Raw genomic sequence first — 23,169 nt, 5'->3', positions numbered from 1 at the left:
AACGTATTATCATCTGGTAAAAGTCAATGAACTGGGCAAGGAAATTATCCATTTTCAGATCTAGTCTATGACTTGATCCTATCTCACACTGTGATGTGGGAAGGAGACATAGGATTAGTTTTAAAACACATCAGCCTGCAATATAGCTTAATGGTTTAGCTCGTAGCCTCAAGAGTTGGATGGTCCAAATGCCGGATCTACTATGAGCAAGCAACTTATATTCTCCAAGGCCAAATTGCTCTTCTGTCAAACAGGCATAAAAATTGTGCCCACCTCAATTCAGTGGGACAACGTATGGAAGCACTCAGAGCAGGGGCTGGTCATGCCCAATACATGTTATTGATGATTACTATTACTATTCAAGAAGGAAACTCTATCTATCGTGTGGATGATATTTGGACCTACATTTCTTTCCTTGGAAAAATATTAGATAACCTTATTTTGGATATGCCTAAAGAATGACAATGATACTATCTAGAGAGGTTTCATTTCCAAGTATTGAGAAATGATTTGGTCACAGTTTTTGCTGTCTTTAGTACAAACAAATAACACCACACTGGCCAAAGGAATGACTTCTACCAAAACATTCCATTAAATCTTTCATCTTGCCTGCTCAAATTTAGGGTTGTTCCTTTCCCAACTAATGAATAACCAGACAATTTCTGGGCATGGATGTGACACAACTCTGTGGCACACACAGGAATTTCTCACCCACCCACATATCTTTGGCCAGACAGGAATCTGCCAGCCACAAATTCTGCCAGTTAGTCCCTCCCTCTGGCTGCAATCATGGGAAAAACAGTCTTGGGAACATATCTCCTGCTCAAAATAAAGAGCTCAAAGTAAACACTACCTATACAAAAAGTATAAGACACATCATACCCACAAAGAGAGAGAGAGACAACGTCAGGTGAGAGATGTCAGAAAAAATTTTTTTAATTAAAAAATAAAAAAGCTTAACTCCCATGAAGGAAAGCATTAAATGGGTTTTAACTGAAAATGCAAAGCCATTTACATTTGCTTTGATATTGCCTAACTGTCTGCTGCAAAGACCTTGAAATACCATCTATTTCAATATTATCTCCAAGTGAAAATGGTTTTAAGATGTCCTCTGTATTCTTTGCTGGGGACTGAAAAGAAATCACTGCATTACCTTGCATTTGCTCGGATAGTCATTGGCCTTAGACAGCACCATCATTTAAGAAATTTATCATCAGTGCTGTCCTTCGCACAATGTATTAGTGCAATATATTATACAAGCACCTCACTCTGATGATGTATGGCTCCGAAGATGGCAACACCTGGAGACGAATGGGTCTAAGAATAGATTTGGTCTAAGAGAATAAATGTATAGATCCACCTTGGTAGTGTTAGTCTGAAATAAACCAGTATTTGTTGTTCTCAACCAACCCCTCAAACACTCATAACAATCTTTATAACTTCCCTGATTTAAAAAAAACAATTATTCATGACATTAAATTGATTTTTCATGACAAAGAAGGAAGGCTTCTAAAACTAGTGGGTTGGTACATTGAGGGATAACCTAGCCCAAGCTTGATGATAAATTTCAATCATGGCTTTCAGGAAAACTCGAATTTAGTCCACCTCTCGCTCACTTAAATTTTTCAGTAGATTCTCCAAAGCAGAGAGAGGAGATTAACGTCTGATGTCCTCAAGGGTATGAGAACAAAAATTGAGTCACAATTAATTCGTCTATACCAAATTCTAGCTTTCTACATGGCTGATGATACATTTTTTCCAAAGCTCAATTCTCCCATTTCCATTCCTCAAAGTCCAGAATGCTGTCCCCTCCATTACTTTGCCTAAATAGGACACAAATATTTTAGCTAACTACTGAAATAAATCATTATGAACATTCAAACTCAAAGAAAATGATGGCAAATGAAAATACCTACATGGCTCAATCCAAGCCTGCTAGAGTAACCTGCAGGGCCACAGACTTCTTTGTTAAAATGTGTTCAAAGTGCCCACTTTAAAAACTTCCCAGCACAGTTTGGAAACTGGTCCTATTTGCCCATTTGAAGCACTGTGCCTCCAGGAATCAGTGATAAAGTGATGCCCCAATCCAACTTGCTACTGAATCCCATCATTCAATGATGCTTCCTTAACTGGAGTTCATCGATACTCCCTATGCTAAGAGAAAAAGAAAAGATTGAGAGGATAAAGTTCCATGTGTGTGGGCTCCCTGGTGGTGCAGTGCTTAAGAATCCGCCTGCCAATGCAGGGGACACGGGTTCGATCCCTGGCCCGGGAAGATCCCACATGCCGCGGAGCAACTAAGCCCATGCGCGACAACTACTGAGCCTGCGCTCTGGAGCCCGTGCTCCGCAACAAGAGAAGCCACGACAATGGGAAGCCCGCGCACCTCAACGAAGAGCAGCCCCCGCTCTCCGCAACTAGAGAAAGCCCGCGCACAGCAACAAAGACCCAATGCAGCCAAAAATAAATAAACAAACAAATTAATTAATTAATTTTTTAAAAAGTTCCATGTATGCACCATCTCACCATTATGTTCAATTAGTGTATTTCCTCCAACTATGTTAACATGCCAACCAGTTCAGAATCTTAGTGATGAACTTGGAAGAGTCCAGCTCCTTTGACTCCACGCCCAGCAACATGAAGCTCGAGAGAGACTTGGGTCTCTCCATGTCTCTCAGCCTGCTGTAAGACTGTCTTATTAACTGGCCTTAACCAGCAAACTATTCTCCTCCCACAGGAAGGTGTCGGGGGGAGAAAAAACCTTAGTCTAGACCACTTGCCTGTGGTGATCAGGGACTTGATATGTTTTCAATGCCCCTGCAGTCTGTCATCTTTTGTCTCTGACAAGGCAATACCCTATGTTATTTCTGACAGATTTACTAAACCACCAGGAAATCTTGATTTTGGTGGGAAAGAAAAAGGCAGAAAGAGATACAGACAATTCAGAGAGACTAGAGAGAGAGTGGCAGAAGGGAAGAAGAAATGAAAAAGAAATGGATAAAAGCAATAAATTGCTGGGCCTCAAATTGGTTTATATTTAATGAGCTAACACCTATCTTAAATCAGAAATCCTATTCTTAGAAGTTAAAAGAGAATCTATTCAATGCCTCGAGAGCAGCGCTGAATATCATCTTCCAGTGACATTATTTCCTTTCGTGAAAGAGAGAACCTTGGCAAAATAAAATATTTAATTAAGGAACATATCACTGTGTCACTGAATACTTTTCCAAAACTATTTCTTCCTTTTTCACTTTGATGAATTACTAAACTTTCACTGTTTGTCGTTTCCATTATACTAGTTTGCTCTCCTCTCTGTTTCCTGTTTTCTAAGTTCTTTCTGAGAATAGGATTTCTGATTCAAGGTGGCTGTTAGCTTATTAAATACAAAAACAACTGAAGGCTCAGTATTAACATAAAACTCCGTATTTATTCCAAGATCCCTTTCCTCCAAACCCTTTGAAGCAAGTATGTCTCAAAACCTTACCATGCCCACCAACCCTCAAAAACTATGGAGTTCAGCTGATTTCATTTTAAAATAACATGTCTCCTGCACGTAAGTGTAGATATTAGCCCATGAAGTCCTCTGTGGGAAGCTCAAGGCCTTTTCCAGCCCCTCCTTCATCCCCTTCACCAAGAATGGGACAAGTTCATGACCACAAAAGACTTCAGGCCATCTTTCTCACACCTCTGCCCATAACTGATTAAGCAAACCTGAGTCGTCAGATGTTCTCGAATTTATTGCCTCCCTTGCTCCTTTTCCGCTATATCTTTCTTTCTTTGCCATCAATGTTAAGATCCAAGATTTGCATGACATAGGGCAAAGCAGATGATTTGATTTAGGCTCTCATCTCTGGAAAACAAAACAGCCTGTCACTGGGACCAGCCTAAATGGCAAAGTTCTACACTGAGGTTTGGAGTCAAAGTCCTAGCCAACAAAAGAGCATTCTGATGCTTTCCTTTACCTCTTCCCCCACATATATCTCTTGGGGACCTTGTGGAGAACAAGAGATTAGGACAAAGTAAAATTCAGCTGGGAGGCAGCAGAGTGTAATGGCTCAGTGGTCCTCTGGCATCTGAGGCTTTACTGCTTTCTAGCTCCGTGCCTTTGGGCTAACATCCTATTTTCTCCTTTTTCCATTTCATTTGGTGGTATATGATAACTTGTGGATGAATATTTGCTAATTTTACTATTATTCTTGGCATGCTGGCCTAATATTTTCTAGCTTCTATTCTAATCAGAAAGGATATGTCTGCCTCATTTTTAATTTGAGGCAAATAGAGGTAGCTTTGAAAAACAAAGAGGATAAATCATTAAAACGATACAGCAAACTATTGTGCTTTGACCATGGTATATCAGTGAAAGTTGGACAATCATGCATTGGTTCCCTTAATCAGACACTTGTTTAATATTAAGCACCTAGTACATGTCTAAACTTTGCCAGTCACTGTTGGAATACAAAAGAGGTAAGGGACCTGGTTCGTTGAGTCAAAGAGCTGCAAATCTGGTGGAGGAAACAAGACAGACATAGAATAACGGAATTTGGACCTGTCGGTGATTGAAGCACATCTGAAACAAGGGACAGACTAGTGTGGGTGACAATAATTGGGAAGAGGATAGAAAAAAGGCGTTTGAACCAAGCCTGAATGGGAAGGTCAGACTGAGACAGGCAGAAGGAAAAAGTGTGGCATCCTAGAAGGAGGCCTCAATGTGAGTGGAGAGACAGAGACAGAACTGAGCATGGTGACAGCTGGAAATGGGGAGAAGACCTTGCTTCAAAAGACTGGAAATTATTTGGTAGTTTCCACTGAAATTAACAACATTTAAGGAGCCAGTTTCAGGAGAGAGATTATGAAATGAGTTGAGATTTTGCAAGTCTGATGTCATAGAAGATGCTTTAGATCCCAGCTGAATGCCACATTAAAAAGAGTTTGGATTCCTCCACCCATTTTCTTAATCCAAGGCAATCATATGAAGATATCAACCCAGCTTTTTCTTCACAAGAAATGTATCCATGCAATCTTTCCTCCATCTCCAGAATAAAAAATAAATGAAGACTATTTAAAAATGACAGAAGCTATTCTATTTGAAAATGATGGTAGCTACCATTATGTTTAAAGATGAGAAAGTTAAACCAAGTTGAACTTTAAAACTCTTATAGGTCCTTTAACTGTGCACCAGATCAATCAGCATCCATGAATTCTTTAACGATATTATTGAGAAACACCCTGGGAAGACAAAGTGAAATGGTGAGATGCTGAAGTCCAAAGGGTACTTACTTCATCTGGTCAATTAGAATTCCCTTTGGAATTTATGCTGCAAGCCAGAGTACTACATAGATTTTGCAGTAAGAAATGAAATTAGTCTCATAAATGTTCCCAACTGAAAGACCAAAAAAACAAAAGAAAACAAAAAATGAAGACTATTGGAAATAACCAGTCGTCTATCTTCTGAGCTGGCTGTCTCACAACACAGTTCCTTATTGAAATCAACTTATGTACATTTGGGGGCCAGTGGGGGACATCATGCTGTCATTTGAATCCTCTGAGTTTCTGTAGAGAATCAGTTTTGCAGAAAGCTTCATATATTCCAGCCTCAACTCAAGGACAACAGATGACTGGAGGAACAGAATCTTTAAGGTTGGCAAAAACAAATGGCCCTTCTTGTAAATGTGTTGCTTTCCAGCAAGCACCACTTCTCAGTGGGTGACCTGAGACTCTGTCACCTACCATGATGGCTAAACAGGTTTAGATCTCAAAGTCTTTCTTCTCCTTGATAGGGACTTTTTCTTTAAAAATGTTGATGAAGATTTCACAGGTTTCTTTAAAAATAATTATTAAAAAAGAAATGCCTCCCAGGCTTTAACTATGCAGAGCAATAAGCCTCAGCTACAAGCAAGTTTTTTTAGGTCAAGATTTCTGCTTCCAAAAAAACAGATTTGTAGAAATACATTTAAAAACCTTATTTATTGAAGCAGACTACAGTCCAATTACTCCAGTGGCTTGAAAACAATTCCAAAATAATAAAATATACGATAATGCTGATTTCTCCCCTGTTAATATCACCACAATCTGAGAAATCCTTTGAGACATTGCACCAAAAATGATTTGGATCTTTAATGACAATTAATTACAGAAAATCAAAGGGAGGTTTTGAAAAGTAAAGAAAATATAATCAGGTATAGTATATATTCATTTGGCATTATTTAAATAAGCTATGTTTTTCTTAACAGCTCTTTTTTTTCTGGTTCTTTTAGTATTTTGCCACCTCTTTATTTTGTCACAGATGTTTTATTTTTTAAGTGGATAAATTTCATAGTTTTCATAGACTAAAAATTTTAAATATAAGATAAACAAGAAGGCTACCTACTAAATGGGAGGAGATATTTGCAAATGATACATCTGATAGGGAGTTAATATCCAAAATATACAAGAACTCATACAATATCAAAACAAAAGCCCACCAGGTTAGAAAACGGGCAGTGGATCTGAATAGACATTTTCCAAAGAAGACATACAGATGGCCAACAGGCACATGAAAAGATGCTCAACGTCACTAATCATCAGGGAAATACAAATCAAACCCACAATGAGCTACCACCTCACACCTATCAGAATGGCTATTATCAAAAAGACAACAAATAACCAGTGTTGACGAGGATGTGGAGAAAAGGAAACCCTTATGCATCCTTGGAGGGAATGTAAATTGGTGCAGCCACCATGGAAAACAGTATGGAGAGTCCTTAAAAAACTAAAAATAGAACTACCATATGATCCAGCAATCCCACTCCTGGGTATTTATCTGAAGAAAACAAAAACACTAATTCGAAATATGTACCTCTATGTTCATTGCAGCATTATTTACAATAGTCAAATTATGGAAGCAACCCAAGTGCCTGTCAATAGATGAATAGATTAAAAAATGTGATATATATATGTATACATTATATACACTACATATATTATATATATATAATGGAATATTACTCAAACACACACACATACAAAAGAAATCTTGCCGTTTGTAACAACATGGATGAACCTGGAGGGTATTACGCTAAGTGAACTACATCAGACATAGGAAGACAAATACTGTATGATTTCACTTATATGTGGAATCTAAAAAACAAAAGAAATGAACGAACATAACAAAAGAGAAACATATTTATAGATACAGTGAATAAACAGGTGGGTGCCAGAGGGAAAGAGGGTGGAAGGAGGAAAGAAATAGGTGAAGGAGATTAATAAGAGGTACAAACTTCCAGTTGCAAAATAGATTACGGGTATGAAATGTACAGGGTAGGGAATATAGTCAACAACTATATAATATTTTTTATGGTGACATATCGCAATTGGACTTGTCGTGGTGATCATTTCAAAGTGTGTAGAAATTCCAAACCACTATGTTGTGAAACAGCAACTAACATAGTGTTGTAAGTCAATTATACTTCAAAAAACAAACAAACAAACAAACAAACTTATAGAAAAAGAGATCAGATATGTGGTTACCAGAGCTGGGGGCTGAGTTGAGGGGAGAATAGGAAGAAGGTGGTCAAAAAGTACAGACTTCCAATTACAAGATCAATAAGTACTAGGGATGTAATGTACAACATGATAAATATAATTAACACTTCTGTATATTATATATGAAAATTGTTAAGAGAGTAAATCCTGAGAGTTCTCACCACAAGAAAAAAAATTTTTTTCTATTCCTTTTGTTCTGTACCTATATGAGATGATGGAGGTTCACTAAACTCACTGTGATCGTCATTTCCTGATGTATGTAAATCACAGCATTAGGCTATATACCTTAAACTTATACAGCGCAGTATGTCAACTGTATCTCAATAAAACTGAAAGAAAAAAATAAGGTAAACAATTATAAAAAGAGCAAACGATTCACAAGGCTGAAAGACAGAGGATATGCTAGCTTCTTTCTTGAAAAGTAAACATATCAAACAGAAGTAAATGAAAATTTAATACAAAAAATGCACATTTTGAACTGAAAACAAAAACTCACTATACTAACTATAAAAGCAGGAAATGTGTTTAGGTAGCCTCTTACTGAGTAAAGATTCCTCACATCCTTCCTTCCCTTCCCATCACTCCCCCTCCCCCGCACACACCCACCACACACACACAGGAAATTCTTTCCTTGAACCGAAGATGCGGTGAAGAGAAAGGTCTCTAGTCATTTCCCATGAAAAACAAAATTCCCACTTTTAGCTCCCTCCTTGAAGCTAAGGCATCAGAATCTCCAGAACGCCCATGCTAAAATACAGATATTACAACTGGGAGGGGAGAACACTTCACTCACCATTAACAACTCTTTCATAACTTGGTTCTGCCATTGTCTCCCTCTGTGGAACTGAGAAATTTGCATAAATGTTCTAAATCTGAACCCCTTCATTGGTAAACAATGGATATTTACACAACAATGCATGTTCCACATAGTCACTGGGGAGGTGATATGAAATGATGTCTGTAAAGGGTTTACTTTGCATCATGCCTCCTGAATTGTACAAGGGCCCCAATAAACTGAAGCTGCTACTTCTCTGATGATTATGATTATTCCCATTAGCTAATGGGAAGGAGGGAGTCCCAAGCTGGCTCAGTCAGAGACATCATTAGAAGGTGGAGAGAAATGCAAAGATGAAAGTAGTGGAAGAAGGGCAGTTTGAGGGCTCTCGGTTCCCCCACTACAGTCGGGGAAGAAAAAAGTCTAAGATAAACACCACTTCCTGGTCAAGTTTGCCTGTAGACAGGCCTGACTGTTGACTGATTTGCCATCCCCACAGATGCCACAGTCTCCAGACTGGTGGGCAGGTGTCCTAGTCCGTTTGGGCTGCTATAACAGAAATACGAGAGGCTGGGTGGCTTATAAGCAACCAAAATTTATTTTTCACAGTCCTGGAGGCTGGGAAGTCCAAGATCAAGGTGCTGGAAGATTCAATGACTGATGAAAACCCACTTCCTGGTTCACAGACCTCCTTCTAGCTGTATCTTCAAATGGTGGAAAGGGCAAGGGCGCTCTCTGGGGTCTCTTTTGTAAGTGCACCAATCCCATTCACGAGGGCTCTACCCTCATGATCCAAGCACCTCCCAAAGGCCCTACCTCCTCATACCACCATCTTGAGAATTAGGTTTAAACATAGGGATTTGTGGGGCACATAAACATCAGTCTAGAGCAGTGGAGCTAGTAAAAGGAGACCTGTACAAATACAGAGCATTTGGATACTTTCAACTCCTTGGGCCATTTCCTGTGACATGTTAAAGTTGTACTCTTTCACCCAGGGTGCTGTTGAATCACCCTATTCCTGTTGAATTTTGCTTGCCTTTTTAATCTTTTAGCTCTTGATGGGAAAAAGAGTTGAGGGGACAGAAAGAAAGAGAAGGATAAAAAAGAATAAAGACAACTTTTAGACCCAAATGTTTTGTGCTTAGTGTTCACTTTTTCAAGATTCACCCAGGGATTCATCCCAGACTCACAGCTAGTGTTCAGCCCGGTACCTTGTGCTCCGCAGAAACTCCAGCCTTTGGCTGTGATGGACATAGTGCACTTTTGACTCTACCGTTACATAAAGTCTTTGGACACTCTTTGCTTATAATCGAGGAGCCAAGTAAGAACTTCCTGACTTCCAGTTCCCGGACTTGAGGCAGCATTTCTTCACTGAGAGTGTTCCAAACTTTAATAGTCATTATACAAGCTGTCAATCAGGGTAAGAAAGGCTACATCAAACAAAGCCAAACAGGTCCCTTACAGCAAGACTGCTTAGAGCCTTTAAAGTGCTCACAGGGAACAGAAATTCCCCAGAGAGGTACTTCCTTGATCGTTCAACACTTTTTGCACAGAGCATTTCACGGAATTAGCAGTCTCCTAAACATTTGGGGAAATGCTTGGAGAAGTCCCAAGATGGTTTTACATCCTGATTTGCTCTTTTTGTCTTAAATTACTTAGATTTGGTAACCCAAGTTCATATGATCTACTTACGGGAGGAATTTAGAAACCCTATAATCATTCTTATATGATTAAGAATGCTGGTATGATGTTTAGGATGCAGGGCTCCAGATCTTTAACTAAAACCACAAGTCCTTGAGAGATACAGAGAGATGGACAACTCATACAAAATCACACACTTCTGTGAAAAAGTCTTTTTCACAAACTCCACTGTAGACCCTTGAAGATTAAGGCCAGAAGTTACACTGGGACTTGGAAGAAAGTTAAGGTGATTGGTTCTGTCCTTAAACATCTTCTCCCATAGTGGTACCTTTCCAGACTCTGTGGAGAAGGTGATCACAGGTGGGTGCCACTTTTATGTGTTCTTTCCCACCACTATCCCACAGAGCAGAACTGATGCATCTAGATTTGGCTGGAAGGTGTGGGCTCAGGGAAAAGTTGTGGCTTTGCCTAGATTGAAAGCTAACATATCAAAGAATAGAATAAATTTATGTCCTGAGTAATCAGGAAGCATGGTCCCCAGGTGCAAGCAATTTCTCCAAAGTCTCCTCATGGTGGACAAGGGTTGATTTTGCCCACAATCCTCTCCTTCTTCAGTTATAAGAACGTGTTTTATTTTCCTTTTAGATACCTCCATGTTTTGGGGGACAAGACGCTCTAACATTATTGGAAGGCAGGTTACTTTAGCCAATATAGATTTCCTCTGTCCTGTGGATAAAATCTGGGGTCCCAGCCAACACGGGGACCTAAGAGTGGGAAGCTCTCTCTCCCCTTTGGAAATAGTAGATGCCATGGGCAATAAGCCTGGTGAAAAGACCATCATTGCCATCAGAGCAGAGATGGCCTTCTTGCAACTGAAGCCAATACAGAGGAAAACAGACTTGGAAGATGGAAAAGTAATGATTCCTGATGACAATGTTAGGCCCCTTGGATGCAGCTATATCGTTGAAATATGGCCCACTAAAATTTCAGATTACAGAAGCAATAATGTCTCTTCTGCTTAAGCTAGTTTGAGTTGAGTTTCTAAAGCTTCAATAAGAAAGTGACTGAGTAATCCACTCCTATTCTTAAAAATTCATGCAGAATTTGCATTCTCCTTCATAATACATCATGTTTATTTTAAAAGAAAAATATGTTAAATTATTTACCTTTGAGTAAAGTTGACTTTCCCAGAAGATGTGCCATGTTTATACAGTGTCTTCTTACCCCCTGGCTCACTGCTGAGGACCCGTTTTGGGTTGCCTGGTTGAGGAACAAGGATGCAGTAGTGCTTTCTTAGTTCTTTCAATCTTAACTATCCTGAAGGCAAAGAAAGGAAAAGTCAAAGAAGATGAAGAATTACATCCTAGGGAGGCTTAAGCATTGACTCCCAGCCTCCTTTGCCTGAAACCCCGCTGACTGCAATATGGCTGAAGTTTATTGAGCCCTTACTGTGTGCCACATGCTTTATATGTATTATCTTAGTTCTCATAACATTTGAGGTGGTTACAATTATTATCTCTAGTTTATAAATGAAAAAGTATTGAGATTCACTCAGGTTTAAGAACACTGTATAAGATTACAAACCTAAGAATAGAGCCAAAATCAAAACCTAGACAAATCTTCATCACCATCATCATCATCATCATATTATGTTCCGGGCACTGTTCAAGTGTTTGACAAAAATAACTCATCATTTAGATACTATTATCCTTTAATTAAAAATGGAGAGATGAAGGTTAACTGATTTGCTTAAAAAGTCACAGTGAATATGTTCCAAAACCAGATGGTCTTGCTCCAGAGTCTGCAGATTTGCCCAATGTACTATCTTCGTTACCTGGCCTGGATGAAAAGGAACAATAGTGCTTCCTTCCAAGGTAGAAGGCTCCAGGACCCTCATGCCATCTCACCCATGTAAGAAGCCAGAACTTCTAAGAAACCGAAACGATCATAACTTCCCATTGAAAACTAAAGGTGAGAAGCAGAAAACTTGCTACGCAAAACCCCAGCTGTCCCTATATCACACTCAAAGTTGTACCTTCTTGGGGCTTCCCTGGTGGCACAGTGGTTGAGAGTCTGCCTGCTAATGCAGGGGACACGGGTTCGAGGCCTGGTCTGCGAAGATCCCACATGCCTCGGAGCAACTAGGCCCGTGAGCCACAACTACTGAGCCTGCGCATCTGGAGCCTGTGCTCCGCAACAAGAGAGGCTGCAATAGTGAGAGGCACGTGCACTGCGATGAAGAGTGGCCCCCGCTCACCGCAACTGGAGAAAGCCCTCGCACAGAAACGAAGACCCAACACAGCCAAAATAAATAAATTAAAAAAAAAAAAAAGAGTGGTTGTTAATGCTGTTAAATCAAAAACTGCTGGTGAGCCCCTTTAAAAAAAAAAAAAAAAGTTGTACCTTCTAAACTGTGGCCTGATATATGTCCTCTGAATTGACAGAGGCATAGCAAGCTCCTCTTGTGGGTAGAGTGGAAAGGGGCAAGTAGGTGTACTTGTTCCCAATTGCTTCTGTAACAAATGATCACTAGCTTAGTGGCTTAAAACAACCCACATTTATTATCTCGTAGTTCTGGAAGTCAGACATCTAAAACGGGTCAGTAGGGCTGTGTTCCTTCTGGAGACTCCAGACGAGAATCTATTTCTTTGCCTTTTCCAGCTTCTAGAGGCTGCCCGCATTCCTCGGCTTGCAGTCGCTTCCTCCATTTTCAAAGCCAGCGGTGTAGAATCTTCGAGTCACCTTGATTCACCTGCCTCTCACTTTCACTTATAAGGACCCTTGCAATTACACTGGACCCACCTGGATAATCCAGGCTAACATCTCAAGGTTCTTCATCACATTTGCAAAGGCCCTTTTGCTATGTAAGGTATCATATCCACAGGTTCCAGGGATTAGGACCTGGACCCCTTTGAGGAGCCATTACCCTGCTTACCACAGTAGGCAGAGGAGGTTTCAGCATCCCCAGAGGCCAACAGATACTGCTTCCAGAAAATAATTTCAACTTCATGACGTCAGTGTTCAATCCAATCTCTCTACTCCAACTCTGGATTTGGGGTGGAACCAGCAGGCCCTGGGCTCAGTCTGGGAGGGAACTAAGAAAAAGGGGTGGAGACAGTTCACACAATGATCCCTGTCTCTTCTAGGCCAAAAGTCACATTGCCTTTTAACCCAGAGCATTGCCACTTATGGTTGCTGGAATGCAATCACCTGCGGGAATTAATTTCACCTGCTACATCCAGAATAAGTTTCCACAGGTCTCCCTTTAATAACTGTGTTTTTAAAGCACTCTATGAATAGTGATTATTTCCTTGTTTAGGTCTGAGATCACTGTGCTTTCCACGCTTCATAATAGTAAGTGATTTATTTGTTTGCTTGCTTTCTTGGATTCCCTCCCAGGTCATGTTGAAATGGGCATTATCAGATTTTCCCAGTCTTTGTTTTCTTTGCTATTAGAGAAATGGAAGTGAAATACCCAGTTTTCTTTTCAGACACTTCTTAACCAATTGACTTCACTCCTATAATAAAAAAAAAAAAATTAAATCTATGTTCATTTCAGTCTTGCATACAATTCTGAGATCTTTTCCCTCCCTTGAATTTTGGATTAAATGAAAGCAGTCATGGGCCAATTTAGGCCTTTGTTAAGATTACAGACAAATTATATACATTCTGAATGACTAACAGGAAAAAAAACAAAAAGCAAAAAAACTCTCCCTACCAATACATTGGGCTGGGGAGAAGAAAAACCCTACATTTAAGAATGCCATTGGTTAGGGACTTCCCTGGTGGCGCAGTGGTTGAGAATCCTCCTGCCACTGCAGGCGGCACTGGTTCGAGCCCTGCTCAGGGAAGATCCTACATGCCGCAGAACAACTAAGCCCGTGCGCCACAACTACTGAGCCTGCGCTCTAGAGCCTGCAAGCCACAACTACTGAAGCCCGTGTGCCTAGAGCCTGTGCTCCGCAACAAGAGAAGCCACTGCAAATGAGAAGCCCATGCACCGCAAAGAAGAGTAGCCCCCGCTCGCTGCAACTAGAGAAAGCCCACGAGCAGCAACGAAGACCCAACGCAGCCAAATAAATACATACATAAATAAATAAAATTTTTTTTAAAAACAGAATGCCATTGGTTAGACCCTAACTGAAGGTACTTTTAAAACTTTGGCCAAATGCTTAGGTATTCAAAGGAAATCTGGAATGGAGTTTGCACAGAGAGCAAGGGAGAAGTGGGTTGCTCTTCCCATAAGAGAATGGGAGACTTGTTGGTTTTATTTTTTACCTTCTCAGAAAGCAGCTGTAGACAAGACACAAACAAATGAAAATAATGGTCTTTAAACAAACTTTACAAAAACAGGTAATGGGCCAGAGTTAGCATATGGGTCATAGTTTGCTAACCTCTGATCTAGTTCTTGAAGCCAATAAATTCACCCCCACTCCTGACATGTTTTTTTTCTTTTTCACTTGAGCTAACTCAAGTTGGGGTAATAAGTTAAACTGTATTTCAGTAAAATTGGTTTCCTTTGTATTGCAATTAGAAACATTAATGTGAGGTGTCTTCATCATACCTTCAAGGGATCTGAAACACAAAAAAAGGTTAACCTCTGAGTAACACTCCAAAGTGTAAAAACCAGTGCTCTGTATACACACCTCTCAGGAACCAATTATCCCTGAGAGATTATATATGATGAAATTATAAATAGGTTATTAAAAGTTGGGAAGGTTTAACAGAAACCATAAGACATGAGAATGACATCAATGAGAATAGCATCCATCCTCTCCTTGGCGCTATGGTGAGAACATCAATAGAATCGGATGGGCCCAGGGCTGACCCCAAGTGGCACTTCTCATGATAAGGTACGATTTTATTCTAGTTGAGAGTCAGCATGGGAGCAGGAACTCATATGGACTTTGTGAAGCACTGAGTCCTGTGCTTGAACCCCACATCCATCTCTAGGTAGCTCTGGGTCCTTGGACTACTTACTTGATCTCTGTGAGTGTCAGTTTCCATCTTTGTCAAACTTTATAGGGCTCGTAAGGATAACAAAAGAGAAAATGCAATGAAGGAAGGGCAGGCACTCATTTGACATCCTCTTGCTCCTCCATTTGCTGTGTTTATTGGTTTCCTTTGGGTGACTATTTAAAACGAGAGCCTGAAGCATTCCACGAATGGGTAAGAGCACAGCTGCTCATTTCGCACTTCAGGTTTTTATTAAGCAAACTGATAAGACATATTCTGTAATTGGTACGTGTTCTTCTTTTTGCCTAATGACACTAATCTGTTTTTATCTTAGTCATTTAACTGAGTTTCATGATTAGCACAGGCAAGGTTTTAGGGATTTAAATCATTTGTTTGATGCTTTCGCTTTCAGGCATGTTTGATTATTTATTAAAATCGATAAAATCAGCTGTGTCAACTAGTTATTAAAACTATAATTCTTTTATTGGCTAATACCAGGAGGGCTGAAGCAATTGAAAAACTAAAGCATTACATGAATTCTTTATTATAAAGCCAAGCTTCTATAGGGGTGGCCTACATACTTTGCATTAACTGCAGCCTGTTTAGAACAAGTCTGTTCTATCTTTAGTCCATAAGGAAAGGACCAAGTGGGTAAGCATATGTGCAACTCATGTTCTAATTTATGCTTTAAAATAAATACAAGTTTGAAAGAAGCAATGTGTTCTGGTCTTCAGAAAAGAAATATGAAATACTTGCCAAGGGAGAGTGGTGAATAGTATCCAAAGATGGCTCCCATCAATTCCTTCTCCCCGCATGCAGGCCATGTCACTCCAACCATCAAGAGGTGGATTCCATTTCCACTCCCCTGAATCTGCACCTACCCTGTGATCTGCTTTGACCACTGGAATATGGTGGAAGTGACTCTTGGCAAGCTTTGTTCAAGGTCTTCAAGAGACCTTTAAGAGCCTCCACCTTTGATGTAGGAAGCCAGATGCCAAGCTCTAAAGCTGCTTAGGCCAGAATACTAAATGATGAGACACCACACGGAGAGAGAAAGGACACATGGAGAAGCACAGAGAGGCAATGCCAGACGAGGAAGCAACATCTTCTTGTACCTTTTGGCCCAGTCCACCCGATATGGAAGAGAAGAATTGCTCAGATGAGCTCTACCAGAATTCCTGATGCAAATATTGCAAAAGATAATTAATCATAATTGTTTTAAGCCACTAAGTTCTGAGTTGCTCAGTTATCCAAAAATAGATAACTTAAATGAAGGCAGCACGGATAAGGGAATGAATACAACTTTTGATGTAAGTGCTCAAAATAAAATATCTGGTTGAATGAGTGAGCTTCTGCTTACCTAGGATTATCTCAACCCTTGAAAGCTATTTCAAAAAGAAGAGCTCCTCTTCTGAAATATTGCTGGGAAGGGAGAGAAATGCCCAAAGTGTCACACAGTTGAGGAAAAGATGTTGGCCCAGGAGTCTGTTATCTGAAATCAGAGTGACTGGCAAGAATGGTTGGTGGTATTAATAATGTGCTTGTCCATATAAAGAGTTAATTTATTAGCCATAGGCAGCACTTAGGTGGGTTTCTGTTTCTTTGTATGTGAACAAGAAGCAGATAAGTTACCCTAAGCATACGTCATACTTTAACCTCAGTTATGTGAATAATGCATCTCCTCATCTCCAGAAAAAAGAAAAAGGTGCTCTTAATCTTGTAAGAAATTAAGTACCTAAGAAAAGAAAGAGAAAGGTAGTAAATATATAAAATACATGCAAATTAAAGCAGTGTAATACCATTATCACCTTTCGAACTGGTAAATTAAAAAAAATTAATTCCCGATGAAGGCAAAATAAAGGCATCTTTATTCTAAAAGACTAAAAGAATTTGTCACCAGCAGATACTCACTAAAGAATATATTAAAGAGGGTTCTTTAAATAGAAGAAAGATTATCCCAGATGAAACAACAAGATGGAGAAAAGAGTGAAAAGCAACAAAAACAGTAAATATGTGGATATGTCAAAATGGATATTAAATGTACAAAACAATAACACTAATGTTTCATTTGCTTTTGCAGCATATAAAATTAAAGCACACGATGTTACATTAGTCAGGAGTGGATAAATAGCAGTAAAGTAGCTAATATTAAAGTCCTCAGATTATCCATAAAGAGGTTAAAAATACTAATATGAGACATTCAAGAACTCTTTAGTTCAATTCATCCAAAATAATACCAAAAAATAAAGGAAAAAGAAGAAAAAACAGGTTGGACAGATAGAAAACATTCTGTAATAGATCAGTAACTATATTAAATATAAATGTACTAAATGTTCCATTTAAATGACAAAGACCACTCAACTGGATTAAAAAACAAAATTGATTCCAAGCTGTTTACAAGGTATAAATATAATGGGTTGAAAGCAAAAGATTTTAAGGGAAAGAAAATGTTAAGCCATACAAACTAACAGAAAGGAATCTATGAAATAACACAAAATAGATTTTAAGTAAAAAACCCTACTAGAGTTGAGGAGGGACAATTTATATAATAAATATTTAACTTACCAGGAAAATATAACAATTCTAAATCTCTATGTAACTGTTGGGGCTCGGGGCAAGTTGCCTCAAAATATACCAAGGAGGCATATTGATTATTTTGAATTAAAGTTACTTAAGAAATAGCTGGTATAAGAAGAACCCTCTGACCCTCCTTTGTTCCCCTGAAAGCAGGAAACCAAGCTTCCATGGGAAGGTATCTTCCCTATTCTGGGAGGATGGAGGGCATCCTCATTGTCCTAGATGGGGAATTCAAGGCCAAGAAAGCTGTAGAAACAGACTTTGTTAATTCTTCATTATTTTGCTATCTCAACCAAAAACCCCTTTGTTTTCACAAATCCTCACAAAAATTTGATTCTTGGTCTAAAAAGGTATACAGCCAGCCTGCTTTGGTCTTAGGCCCTATACCTATCAGGCCTCTGTACCTACAAAATTAAATTTGCTTTTCTCCTGTTAATCTATCTTACATAAACTTGATTATTATATCAGCTGAAAGAACCTAGAAGGGTAGAGGAACATTTCTGCTCTCCTACATACCTAACAACTGAACTTCAAAATATATGAAGCTAAAACTGACAGAATTATAAGAAGAAATAAACAAACCCATAATCATCGCAGGAAATTTTAAAGTGTCTTTCTCTGTTACTCACAGATCAAGTACACAAAATCAGTAAGCATGTAGAAGGTTTGAACAGCACAATTAGCAAACTCAGTTTAAAGCAAGTACAAAGAATACCGCCCAAAACTAGAGAAGATGTTCTTCGAAGACACACATAAATGTAACCACAATCAATCATGTACTGGTCCTTGAGACAAGTCCCAGCAAATTTCAAAGGGTTGAAACTACACAGAGTATGTTCTCTCACTACTAGCAATTAAATTAGAAATCAAAAACACAAAAAGTTAATTAGAAAATCTCATATATTTGGAATTTAAGAAATATATTCAGTGGCCTCTATTTCCAGCTGTGATGGAATTGCTTGTTGAGAACAATCCTATTCAAAAACATCCCTAAAACCTGGGTAAAAAAAAAATGATGAGTAAATGTAATTCTACCACCATAGGTGAGAAAATTATAAGTGATTTGGCAGCTGGCTTTTCTTTGTTTATATTTATTTTCCCAGTTTCATAAATTCAGCAAGAATAACTTTTTCTAAATTCAGTAAGAATTACCTTTTCACTTAGCAACCACAGAGAGTTATTACAAATAGAGTGTCACTACAGTTCTTCCATTATTTACATTCTCAATCAGTAGTTACAACAGAACAATTATTCTCATTTGAGGGCCTTAGACACTGATGTTATTAAAAGCGTACATATCCTTTGACCCAGCAGTTTCACTTACAGAAATTTATCTCCCAAAGCATATTCACACATCTGTCTAAACACAGATATACAAGAATATATATTGTGTATAGATGTATATTCTGAAGTATTTGTTGCTGGAACACTAACAATGTCCACTAACAGGGGATGGTCAAATAAATGGTGATGCATGGATATAAAAAAACATCTTTCAGGAATTAACAGAGAACGAGATAGGTCTATATATGCTGATGGACTGTATGCCTTTGATTAAAACTCTGTGGTTCAAGCAGCCGAAGTCAATTCTGGAGTACTCGAGCAAAAATGAAATGAATTGGAACATTAGGAGTTGGTCCACAGAATGGCCAGGAGGCTGGAGAACAGAAGAGGAATTGGCAACCCCAGACTACTCAGCACGTCAGGTATCACTCCATCATCCTCTCTGGATGTTGGCAGTGCCCTTCAAATGTTTTAATCCTTCAGTCACTCTGGTTGAGATTCACTCTAAAGAGAGAGAGAGCGTGAGAGCTTGGGTTGCATACCTCACCCTTTGCTACCAGAGGACAAAGGACTTCATTTACATTCCCACAAGGAGTGTGCAAAATGAGAGAGACGTGATTCCACAAAATAAGGTCAGGGAGTTATTTGTAAGGGAGAAAGAATACTGTACAATAAAAAAAAAAAAATGTGTCCTCTACATAATGTTACAGGAATACAACAAAACATAAAAGTATATGTATAGCAAGTCACCATTTGTATTCTTAAAAATGAGAGAATATATATTACATGTATATGTATAGAAGGTATTCTTAAAAACAAGCCAATGAACAAAACTAAAAACCTACTAGAAACAGCATAACACCTTTACCTTTCATTAGGCCTTCAGTTCCCTGAGAATAAGAACTGTGTCTGTCCCAGGCTGTATTTTCAACAACAAACACACAGGAGGCTCACAATAAAAAGTTGCAGAGTGAATAAAAGAATGTAGTTCTAAGGAAGAGAAGAGGAGACATAGGGGGAGAAAGAGAGAGAGAGAGAGAGAGACTGACTCTTCATACATTAATTTTTTAAAATCAAGTACCTGTAATCCTTTTACAATTAGAGAAGAGGGTAAAGAGAATTAGTAATTACTATATATATATATATATATATACATATATATATATATATATATATATATGTATATATATATCTTTGTATTTGAAAATTCCTTATTCTAGGAAGTTTGGGAATTATTGTAATAAATGATCGGCCTCACCCCCTCTCCCCTGCACCATGTCGTCGTGTATGTGCCCAGAGAGACAGTCAAGCAGAAAAGGCTGCATTGTCCAGTGGAACAAGCCAGCTTCAGCAGGGGAAGCTCCCTCGCGGCATGACACACACTGCAACTCAGCTACTCCTGGGCCTCAGGGAACAATGACTGTGGAAATACAAACAGTCAAGGGTTATTTGGTCATCACACTGGAGCTCCAGCTCTTTAGAAGTCTGCACTGATAGCAAAAACATTGCTGAGTGCCTAAATAATTTGAATGATATTAGGAGGGAGACCCTGAAAAGAGGAAAACAATGGCCTGATGACAGCAAGCTGACAATGGAACAGAATTTTGTGGGCCGAGATGATTGTAGAATCAAACAATGGTGATATTGTCCTTCTGGTGTTATTGTTGTGTGATGCTGTAATTTATGGATGAAGTGGGATTTCAAACAAAACAAACAGACTTGAATTTGTTAACTAATACAGTAAGCATAGAACATTCTGTTATGTGAGAAGAGAAATGGGAATGTTTTCTATACCCCTGCTATCTGCTAAACAGAAATATGTTTATATTTGGCATAAACTCTTGCTTTCCATTGTTTTTGCTAGCTTTTTGAGAATATTCTTTTTCATTTACTCTTGAAAACATATAAAAAGTGGGTGAAAGAGGAATATTGTCAATATGTATCATTATACAATTATTTTTATAGTTCTAGAAGTTAAAAAAAGAGAGTATATTTCACCAGCCACAGAAAACTCTTCTGTGAAAGTGTCAACTAATTTACTCTTTTCTTTGAAAATGTGATGCTTCTCTAATCGCAGATACTAAGGTGATGTGATGGCAATAACAATAATAACTATTTCTCTATCACAAATAGTTTATGATGTTCTGTTAAACAATTTAGTTTCGGTTACACATATAAAAGAGGAACCACTTCTCTCTAAACTATAAAAAGCAGGTTTACATCTCAGTAAGCATTGTTAGTGATACATTACTACTATTCGTGGAATTCTTGGATTAACCTTAGTAAACTGGACAGAGGGCAAATTATGTATCTTACACCTCAATGCTGGGAATAGTGTCTGACATGTAGTAAGGGGTGGATATTTGTTGAATGAGTAAATATTTGATTTTCCATGAGCAGGGTATTGCTCTAAGCTGGGGATACATCCGTCAAAGACAAAACTGAGCCTGAGACAAAATTCACAAAGACTATTTATTTATAAACTTGCAAGGGAACCTATCGGCTGTCACTTTCATTTCAGCGGGGATTCAAGGGTGTTAGAAAGGAGAGGAAGTTTTATAGCACGAGAAAGGAAAGGCTAAGAGCCTCTGATGAGAAATAGTTCTACTAAGATGGGATTGTGGAAGCCAGGATGACTTTCTATATGTACATTTGGCAGCCCTGGGTTGGCCACCATGGGGCAAGCAAGCAAACTGGGGGTGCTCTTGAAATGGATGCTAGCAGCGGAGGATGTTCCATGACAGTAATTTTCTGGAAACTGTGGTATTCAAAGGGGTGCACTGTTTACAGTAAAAATGATCATGATGGTCCTTTATGAGAAGCTGCCTTGGTCTTCTCTCTCTCATACACATAAAGAAACAAACAAATTCTGTCTCTAAATTGGCAAAAACAAAAAACTCCTAAAAAATATAAAAATAAGTAAGATGTCAAGTTCAAAATGGAAAATGCCACTACCGCCCCCAAATTCTAAATGCAATAAAAGTAAGAGTAATATCACTTCAACTGATCCTGATAATTCATTTGACGTAAGCAAACCTGCATTTTTATTCAAGCCTTATTCAATCATAGATATGGTCTCAGGACAAAGATAAACAAATTTAATGTTTTACTGAAATCTGGATTATATCAGTGAAACATTTTCCTGAAGACTGTAGAGCCTGGTTTCCATAGGCGTTACCATGTTTACTGTGTAAAATAACCAAACGTTATTTAGAAGTTAACTGCAAGGATTCACAACCTTTCAAATGGCTATGTCTTTATTAATTTATGAAACTGCCATCGGTGGGGACAGTATCAGTGACCATGTGAAATTTTAAGAAATTAAATAGACCTCTGGCTTGGTGCCCCCAAAAATGTCAGTCCCTGCACATTAAACCAGGCAAAAGATAAAAAGGATTCCATTATATCTATAATACAATCTTCTTATGGCTTTAGTACAAGTTTCTTCTCTGCTAACAGAAGTCCCTGCAGAAGGTTTAAACAATCCCAACAATTTCATTATGTGAGCATAGCTAAATCCAATAAAGTAAAAGGGCCTACAGAGCCTTCCCATATGCTCAATTTCAGACCCTTTCCTTCTCAGGGAGTCAGAGAACTCAGCTGGCTGGAAACTGACTCTATTCCGACTGCCCAGAGCACAAATCTTGCTTTGTTGACATCAACGCGAGCTCTCCTGAGGACACACAAAGAAGAGAGGAAGCTATTAGAATTTCTCGTGACCCTGCTCCGAGCCAAATCCAGCTTTGCTTAAATGAATGAAAATGCTTGTTACGTGGCCCAAGAAGCTACTTTGTCCATTTGAAAATTAATTAGACTGTAGCTAGATGAACAACCGTAAGATGCTTTCACAATGTTCGTAGATGGATGACCTTGGTTGAGTTCCCAATTTTAACAAGTTTACCCTAAAGCAAAAACATGGCCTTCTGGCTGAGCTAGTGCCTAGTTATAATGCTTTCCTGAGTGGTAGCCAAGCGCTCAGCACAATCCCACCAGGAAAGGAAGTTAAGAAGAAAGCAGTTAAAACTTTTACATGCAATTGTAATAGAAGATGTTATTGAAGGAAATTTTTTGTCTCCAGGGGCCAATTTAGTTGCCCATGTCACAGCTGGACTGGGAGAAAATGTTAAAATCTTGTATATGTCATGATGCACTCTTGATTAAGACTCCTCAAGGGCACAGATTCTGTTGTTCCTTGTAGTGCTTTAAGTATAGAGGGACCACGGGGTTGGTAGATTGACTGAAAGAATAAAACACAGACCCACATGTTAATCTGTTTTTCAGGTGTCAAGCTGATGGTGTTCCTGGATGGCTAGGGATCACCTTTGGGTGTAAGATTCTGAGCCACTCCACTCACAAAGAGACTAATAGTTACTTTAAAAAGTAACCTGTACATTGCTACATAGAGGAAGGTCCTT

The sequence above is a fragment of the Balaenoptera ricei genome, chromosome 11, assembly GCF_028023285.1.
Source record: "Balaenoptera ricei isolate mBalRic1 chromosome 11, mBalRic1.hap2, whole genome shotgun sequence".
NCBI classification, from domain to species: domain Eukaryota; kingdom Metazoa; phylum Chordata; class Mammalia; order Artiodactyla; family Balaenopteridae; genus Balaenoptera; species Balaenoptera ricei.
The sequence above is the reverse complement of the archived record's forward strand: the minus strand, read 5'-3'. Positions refer to the sequence as shown.